We start from the raw sequence: 8,709 nt of genomic DNA, 5'->3' as shown, positions 1-8,709 counted from the left end.
CGGGAGCATTTGAAGATGAGGAAGAGAAGATCGACGCGTTTGTGAAAGGATTACCGGAAAGAATCCAAGAAGATATAAGTTCACACGAGCCCGCCTCCATACAACAGGCATGTAGAATGGCTCACAAACTAGTGAACCAGATTGAAGAAAGAATTAAAGAACAGACTGCTGAAGAGGCCAATGTGAAGCAAGTCAAAAGAAAGTGGGAGGAAAATGGTGATAAGAATCACCAATACAACAACAACAGCAATCGCAAAAATTATCCCAACAATCGCAACATCAATCGCAACTACAACAAACGGCCCAACAACAACAACAACAACAACAGCAACAGTAACTACAACAATCATCTCAACAACAATAATAACCGCAACAACAACAACAATCAGAAGCAGCTATGCCAAAGGTGTGAAAAGTATCACTCGGGGTTCTGCACCAAATTTTGCAACAAGTGTAAAAGAAATGGTCATAGCGTGGCGAAGTGTGAGGTCTACGGACCAGGGGTTAATAGAACGAAAGGAACAAATGTGGTCGGAACGAGTAATGGCGGAGCAAGTAGTGTCGGAGCAAGTTATGCCAATGTAGTTTGTTATAAATGTGGAAAACCGGGCCACATTATTAGAAATTGCCCGAACTAGGAGAACACGAATGGACAAGGCCGCGGAAGAGTTTTCAATATTAATGCGGCAGAGGCACAAGAAGACCCGGAGCTTGTTACGGGTACGTTTCTTATTGACAATAAATCTGCTTACGTTTTATTTGATTCGGGTGCGGATAGAAGCTATATGAGTAGAGATTTTTGTGCTAAATTAAGTTGTCCATTGACGCCTTTGGATAGTAAATTTTTACTCGAATTAGCAAATGGTAAATTAATTTCAGCAGATAATATATGTCGGAATCGAGAAATTAAACTGGTTAGCGAAACATTTAAGATTGATTTGATACCAGTAGAGTTAGGGAGTTTTGATGTGATAATCGGTATGGACTGGTTGAAAGAAGTGAAAGCAGAGATCGTTTGTTACAAAAATGCAATTCGCATTATACGAGAAAAAGGAAAACCCTTAATGGTGTACGGAGAAAAGGGCAACACGAAGCTACATCTTATTAGTAATTTGAAGGCACAAAAACTAATAAGAAAAGGTTGCTATGCTGTTCTAGCACACGTCGAGAAAGTACAAACTGAAGAAAAGAGCATCAATGATGTTCCCATTGCAAAAGAATTTCCCGATGTATTTCTGAAAGAATTACCGGGATTACCCCCACATCGATCCGTTGAATTTCAAATAGATCTTGTACCAGGAGCTGCACCAATAGCTCGTGCTCCTTACAGACTCGCACCCAGCGAGATGAAAGAACTACAAAGCTAATTACAAGAACTTTTAGAGCGTGGTTTCATTCGACCAAGCACATCACCGTGGGGAGCTCCTGTTTTGTTTGTCAAGAAGAAAGATGGTACATTCAGGTTGTGTATCGACTACCGAGAGTTGAACAAACTTACCATCAAGAACCGCTACCCACTACCGAGAATCGACGACTTATTTGATCAACTACAAGGCTCGTCTGTTTATTCAAAGATTGACTTACGTTCCGGGTATCATCAAATGCGGGTGAAAGAAGATGATATTCCAAAGACTGCTTTCAGAACACGTTACGGTCATTACGAGTTTATGGTCATGCCGTTTGGTTTAACTAATGCACCAGCTGTGTTCATGGACCTTATGAACCGAGTGTGTGGACCATACCTTGACAAGTTTGTCATTGTTTTCATTGATGACATACTTATTTACTCAAAGAATGACCAAGAACACGGTGAACATTTGAGAAAGGTGTTAGAGGTATTGAGGAAGGAAGAATTGTACGCTAAGTTTTCAAAGTGTGCATTTTGGTTGGAAGAAGTTCAATTCCTCGGTCACATAGTGAACAAAGAAGGTATTAAGGTGGATCTGGCAAAGATAGAAACTGTTAAAAAGTGGGAAACCCCAAAAACTCCGAAACACATACGCCAGTTTTTAGGACTAGCTGGTTACTACAGAAGGTTCATCCAAGACTTTTCCAAAATAGCAAAACCCTTGACTGCATTAACGCATAAAGGGAAGAAATTTGAATGGAATGATGAACAAGAGAAAGCGTTTCAGTTATTGAAGAAAAAGCTAACTACGGCACCTATATTGTCATTGCCTGAAGGGAATGATGATTTTGTGATTTATTGTGACGCATCAAAGCAAGGTCTCGGTTGTGTATTAATGCAATGAACGAAGGTGATTGCTTATGCGTCTAGACAATTGAAGATTCACGAACAAAATTATACGACGCATGATTTGGAATTAGGCGCGGTTGTTTTTGCATTAAAGACTTGGAGGCACTACTTATATGGGGTCAAAAGTATTATATATACCGACCACAAAAGTCTTCAACACATATTTAATCAGAAACAACTGAATATGAGGCAGCGTAGGTGGATTGAATTATTGAATGATTACGACTTTGAGATTCGTTACCACCCGGGGAAGGCAAATGTGGTAGCCGATGCCTTGATCAGGAAGGACAGAGAACCCATTCGAGTAAAATCTATGAATATAATGATTCATAATAACCTTACTACTCAAATAAAGGAGGCGCAACAAGGAGTTTTAAAAGAGGGAAATTTAAAGGATGAAATACCCAAAGGATCGGAGAAGCATCTTAATATTCGGGAAGACGGAACCCGGTATAGGGCTGAAAGGATTTGGGTACCAAAATTTGGAGATATGAGAGAAATGGTACTTAGAGAAGCTCATAAAACCAGATACTCAATACATCCTGGAACGGGGAAGATGTACAAGGATCTCAAGAAACATTTTTGGTGGCCAGGTATGAAAGCCGATGTTGCTAAATACGTAGGAGAATGTTTGACGTGTTCTAAGGTCAAAGCTGAGCATCAGAAACCATCAGGTCTACTTCAACAACCCGAAATCCCGGAATGGAAATGGGAAAACATTACCATGGATTTCATCACTAAATTGCCAAGGACTGCAAGTGGTTTTGATACTATTTGGGTAATAGTTGATCGTCTCACCAAATCAGCACACTTCCTGCCAATAAGAGAAGATGACAAGATGGAGAAGTTAGCACGACTGTATTTGAAGGAAGTCGTCTCCAGACATGGAATACCAATCTCTATTATCTCTGATAGGGATGGCAGATTTATTTCAAGATTCTGGCAGACATTACAGCAAGCATTAGGAACTCGTCTAGACATGAGTACTGCCTATCATCCACAAACTGATGGGCAGAGCGAAAGGACGATACAAACGCTTGAAGACATGCTACGAGCATGTGTTATTGATTTTGGAAACAGTTGGGATCGACATCTACCGTTAGCAGAATTTTTCTACAACAACAGCTACCATTCAAGCATTGAGATGGCGCCATTTGAAGCACTTTATGGTATAAAGTGCAGGTCTCCGATTTGTTGGAGTGAAGTGGGGGATAGACAGATTACGGGTCCGGAGATTATACAAGAAACTACCGAGAAGATCATCCAAATTCAACAACGGTTGAAAACCGCCCAAAGTCGACAAAAGAGCTACGCTGACATTAAAAGAAAAGATATAGAATTTGAAATTGGAGAGATGGTCATGCTTAAAGTTGCACCTTGGAAAGGCGTTGTTCGATTTGGTAAACGAGGGAAATTAAATCCAAGGTATATTGGACCATTCAAGATTATTGATCGTGTCGGACCAGTAGCTTACCGACTTGAGTTACCTCAACAACTCGCGGCTGTACATAACACTTTACACGTCTCGAATTTGAAGAAATATTTTGCTAAAGAAGATCTCACTATTCCATTAGATGAAATCCAAATCAACGAAAAACTCCAATTCATCGAAGAACCCGTCGAAATAATGGATCGTGAGGTTAAAAGACTTAAGCAAAACAAGATACCAATTGTTAAGGTTCGATGGAATGCTCGTAGAGGACCCGAGTTCACCTGGGAGTGTGAAGATCAGATGAAGAAGAAATACCCGCATCTATTTCCAGAAGATTCGTCAACACCTTCAACAGCTTAAAATTTCGGGACGAAATTTATTTAACGGGTAGGTACTGTAGTGACCCGAAATTTTCCATGTTTATATATATTAATTGAGATTGATATTTACATGATTAAATGTTTCCAACATGTTAAGCAATTAAACTTGTTAAGACTTGATTAATTGAAATATGTTTCATATAGACAATTGACCACCCAAGTTGACCGGCGATTCACGAACGTTAAAACTTGTAAAAACGACATGACGATATATATATGGATATACATATGGTTAACATGAGATTATGATAAGTAAGTATCTCCATAAGTATATTAACAATGAGTTACATACATATAAACAAGACTACTAACTTAAGGATTTCGAAACGAGACATATATGCAACGATTATCGTTGTAACGACATTTAAATGAATATATATCATATTAAGATATATTAATATATCATAATATCATGATAATATAATAATTTAAAATCTCATTTTATATTATAAACATTGGGTTAACAACATTTAACAAGATCGTTAACATAAAGGTTTCAAAACAACACTTACATGTAACGACTAACGATGACTTAACGACTCAGTTAAAATGTATATACATGTAGTGTTTTAATATGTATTTATACACTTTTGAAAGACTTCAATACACTTATCAAAATACTTCTACTTAACAAAAATGCTTACAATTACATCCTCGTTCAGTTTCATCAACAATTCTACTCGTATGCACCCGTATTCGTACTCGTACAATACACAGCTTTTAGATGTATGTACTATTGGTATATACACTCCAATGATCAGCTCTTAGCAGCCCATGTGAGTCACCTAACACATGTGGGAACCATCATTTGGCAACTAGCATGAAATATCTCATAAAATTACAAAAATATGAGTAATCATTCATGACTTATTTACATGAAAACAAAATTACATATCCTTTATATCTAATCCATACACCAACGACCAAAAACACCTACAAACACTTTCATTCTTCAATTTTCTTCATCTAATTAATCTCTCTCAAGTTCTATCTTCAAGTTCTAAGTGTTCTTCATAAATTCCAAAAGTTCTAGTTTCATAAAATCAAGAATACTTTCAAGTTTGCTAGCTCACTTCCAATCTTGTAAGGTGATCATCCAACCTCAAGAAATCTTTGTTTCTTACAGTAGGTTATCATTTTAATACAAGGTAATAATCATATTCAAACTTTGGTTCAATTTCTATAACTATAACAATCTTATTTCAAGTGATGATCTTACTTGAACTTGTTTTCGTGTCATGATTCTGCTTCAAGAACTTCGAGCCATCCAAGGATCCGTTGAAGCTAGATCCATTTTTCTCTTTTCTAGTAGGTTTATCCAAGGAACTTAAGGTAGTAATGATGTTCATAACATCATTTGATTCATACATATAAAGCTATCTTATTCGAAGGTTTAAACTTGTAATCACTAGAACATAGTTTAGTTAATTCTAAACTTGTTCGCAAATAAAAGTTAATCCTTCTAACTTGACTTTTAAAATCAACTAAACACATGTTCTATATCTATATGATATGCTAACTTAATGATTTAAAACCTGGAAACACGAAAAACACCGTAAAACCGGATTTACGCCGTCGTAGTAACACCGCGGGCTGTTTTGGGTTAGTTAATTAAAAACTATGATAAACTTTGATTTAAAAGTTGTTATTCTGAGAAAATTATTTTTATTATGAACATGAAACTATATCCAAAAATTATGGTTAAACTCAAAGTGGAAGTATGTTTTCTAAAATGGTCATCTAGACGTCGTTCTTTCGACTGAAATGACTACCTTTACAAAAATGACTTGTAACTTATTTTTCCGACTATAAACCTATACTTTTTCTGTTTAGAGTCATAAAATAGAGTTCAATATGAAACCATAGCAATTTGATTCACTCAAAACGGATTTAAAATGAAGAAGTTATGGGTAAAACAAGATTGGATAATTTTTCTCATTTTAGCTACGTGAAAATTGGTAACAAATCTATTCCAACCATAACTTAATCAACTTGTATTGTATATTATGTAATCTTGAGATACCATAGACACGTATACAATGTTTCGACCTATCATGTCGACACATCTATATATATTTCGGAACAACCATAGACACTCTATATGTGAATGTTGGAGTTAGCTATACAGGGTTGAGGTTGATTCCAAAATATATATAGTTTGAGTTGTGATCAATACTGAGATACGTATACACTGGGTCGTGGATTGATTCAAGATAATATTTATCAATTTATTTCTGTACATCTAACTGTGGACAACTAGTTGTAGGTTACTAACGAGGACAGCTGACTTAATAAACATAAAACATCAAAATATATTAAAAGTGTTGTAAATATATTTTGAACATACTTTGATATATATATATATATATATATATATATATATATATATATATATATATATATATATATATATATGTATATATTGTTGTAGGTTCGTGAATCAACCAGTGGCCAAGTCTTACTTCCCGACGAAGTAAAAATCTGTGAAAGTGAGTTATAGTCCCACTTTTAAAATCTAATATTTTTGGGATGAGAATACATGCAGGTTTTATAAATGATTTACAAAATAGACACAAGTACGTGAAACTACATTCTATGGTTGAATTATCGAAATCGAATATGCCCCTTTTTATTAAGTCTGGTAATCTAAGAATTAGGGAACAGACACCCTAATTGACACGAATCCTAAAGATAGATCTATTGGGCCTAACAAACCCCATCCAAAGTACCGGATGCTTTAGTACTTCGAAATTTATATCATATCCGAAGGGTGTCCCGGAATGATGGGGATATTTTTATATATGCATCTTGTTAATGTCGGTTACCAGGTGTTCACCATATGAATGATTTTTATCTCTATGTATGGGATGTGTATTGAAATATGAAATCTTGTGGTCTATTGTTACGATTTGATATATATAGGTTAAACCTATAACTCACCAACATTTTTGTTGACGTTTAAAGCATGTTTATTCTCAGGTGAATACTAAGAGCTTCCGCTGTTGCATACTAAAATAAGGACAAGATTTGGAGTCCATGTTTGTATGATATTGTGTAAAAACTGCATTCAAGAAACTGATTTCGATGTAACATATTTGTATTGTAAACCATTATGTAATGGTCGTGTGTAAACAGGATATTTTATATTATCATTATTTGATAATCTACGTAAAGCTTTTTAAACCTTTATTTATGAAATAAAGGTTATGGTTTGTTTTAAAAATGAATGCAGTTTTTGAAAAACGTCTCATATAGAGGTCAAAACCTCGCAATGAAATCAATTAATATGGAACGTTTTTAATCAATAAGAATGGGACATTTCAGAATTTGTCCCTCTTATTCGTTGAGAGTCAGATGTCTAAGGCCTGATAAAGTTAAATCTATAAGAGGGTGATCACTCTATACCTCTTGGATTTAACATGACATCTAGGACAAAAGGATATATATTGAAAGATTCACCTAATCATATTCGAGATGGGAACTCGGAAGGGATGATGTTATTGAATGACACTAAGTCATAACACGTTGGGGGTGATGGACAGTCGTTAGGAGGTATCCGTCACTTGGATTAATTCCTTATGTTTCTCGTGCAAGTAGGAGATTGAAGGTATTTCGTATTCCCGAGAGACATAATTAATTAATGTGGCCAATATGTTATGATCCAAGTCGGGTCATACCCAATAACAAGCTGTCAACACTTTTATGTATTTATTTTTTAGAGTGAATCTTTAAAATAAATACTTGACACTTAGACTTTAGAAATTGGTTTTCTAAAGATAAAATGCAAGAAATAATTATTTGGATAATTGTAAGTGCAAGTTTAATTATTAATGATTAAACTTATATGTGTGTTATAATTTTATAAAGTGGTTTATAAAATTATATATATATATATATATATATATATATATATATATATATATATATATATATATATATATATATATATATATATAATGTGCAAGTAACATGTTTATCTTTATAAATGGTTTGTAAAGACAAAAATATGTACATGTATTTAAATAAACAAAGTGCAAGTAGCATGGGTTTTTTAACAAGACATTTTATAAAATGAAAAGCAAAAAAAAAAAAAAAAAAAAGGGCATGGGTGGTGGCGGTTTTGGGGAGTTCCAAGACACCCACTCATGCTTGCTTTTATCTTGTTATTTACTCCTAATGCTTGCATGCTTGCACACTAACACACACACATCATTACTACTTGCATTTTGAAAATCAAAAACTCTCCCATCTACCATTTTTGGCCGAAATTTTGGGAGCAAGAAGGGGTTCTTTCAAGCTTGATTTTCTTGGTTGATTAGTGTCTAAATCCTAACCAAGTTCTAGGGTGTTGATTCATAAGGTTTATGGGTATACAAGGCTTGAGGCTTCAAGTAAGAAGCTTTCTTGTTCATCATCTTCTTCATCTTCATCATCCATTTAGAACCACAACCATCAACTAGCTTGAGGAGGTAAAACTCTAAACCCACTTGTTGTATGTAAGCATATTATTCAAGACTTGATATTTATGGAATTTGTCTTTTAAAATGGTTATAATATAACATGAACTATGCATGATTCCGCTCACTTTATCTTCACAAAATGGGTTTTATGAACTTGTTAAAATGTAGAACATGTTTCTT

The sequence above is a fragment of the Rutidosis leptorrhynchoides genome, chromosome 3, assembly GCF_046630445.1.
Source record: "Rutidosis leptorrhynchoides isolate AG116_Rl617_1_P2 chromosome 3, CSIRO_AGI_Rlap_v1, whole genome shotgun sequence".
NCBI classification, from domain to species: Eukaryota; Viridiplantae; Streptophyta; class Magnoliopsida; order Asterales; family Asteraceae; genus Rutidosis; species Rutidosis leptorrhynchoides.
The sequence above is the reverse complement of the archived record's forward strand: the minus strand, read 5'-3'. Positions refer to the sequence as shown.